The following is a 1,074-nucleotide window of genomic DNA, read 5'->3' as shown; positions in this document are numbered from 1 at the left end:
GACAGTAATATACAGAATATAAAATAAACCAATAAAGACACATTTAAATAGTTAAATCATTATTTAAATAGAGGGGGAAATGTTTTATAATAATGCAGACATTTGTTATATTTTCTGTTGTTAATTAAAAGTAGTGATTTCAGTCGGGACTTGAACTTTAGATTAAAAATGTATTAGATTAATCCACGCTCGTTTGTTTTGATTTGGAGGCGGATGTGACGTGACGGTTTTCGCACAGCATTGTGGGAGTTAAAATACAATTCATTTCCTGAAAGCACGCATCCGATCCATACTGCATGAAACCTGGAAGTTAGTATCCATACAGAAATGTTCAGTATACTGAGGTGGACCCAAAAAATGCATACTGAATGACCATGAAAGTTCAGTATACTGAAACTCCATACTGAATAGTACGTACTGCTTACTGAACTGTGGCTATTCGGAAAGGGCCCTTGTTGCAGGTAGATGTGGGAGGAGTCTGAGAGGACTCTAATGCAGCACACCTGAGCAGGCTGGTTTCAGGAAGATATAAAGCAGACCTGCTCATTCTTCTCACTCTCTTTCTTGGCCAGCAGACTGCTGTCAGAATTTCTTTGTATATGCTCAGTCACCCTTACTTCCTCTCAAGCATAACACCTTGTAATTTATTAATTAAATTAAAATATAATGTATAATGTTACTGTCTGTGTGGTCTCCCTCTTTTGTTGCATACTGTTGATCCAGGTTGTGACACTGACGAGCAAATGTGCAGATGGCCTTTCTCCACATTTATGCACACAGATGCAAAAAAGAGCAAACTGCACAGAGCAGGACAACTAGTGGGTGTGTTAGGGCTGGTGCATTTTTAGTGCAGATTCTTTTGTGGATTGGATTCTTAAAAGGGGCAGATTGCAGGTAATATTTCTGCCTGATTCAACAAGAAGTCTTTCATGCTCAGTTTGTGTTAAATGATTTCTGGTTATGGAAGAGGATAAGTTGTGTTTGATTTAGTTTAGATATAGCCCAGGCACAAAGTAGTATTAATATTTGGTTTGTCATTGTTTGAGATTAGCTGGTTTTCTAGTGTCTTGTAAT

This window comes from Labrus bergylta, chromosome 20, assembly GCF_963930695.1.
Source record: "Labrus bergylta chromosome 20, fLabBer1.1, whole genome shotgun sequence".
NCBI classification, from domain to species: domain Eukaryota; kingdom Metazoa; phylum Chordata; class Actinopteri; order Labriformes; family Labridae; genus Labrus; species Labrus bergylta.
This window is presented reverse-complemented; position numbering follows the sequence as displayed.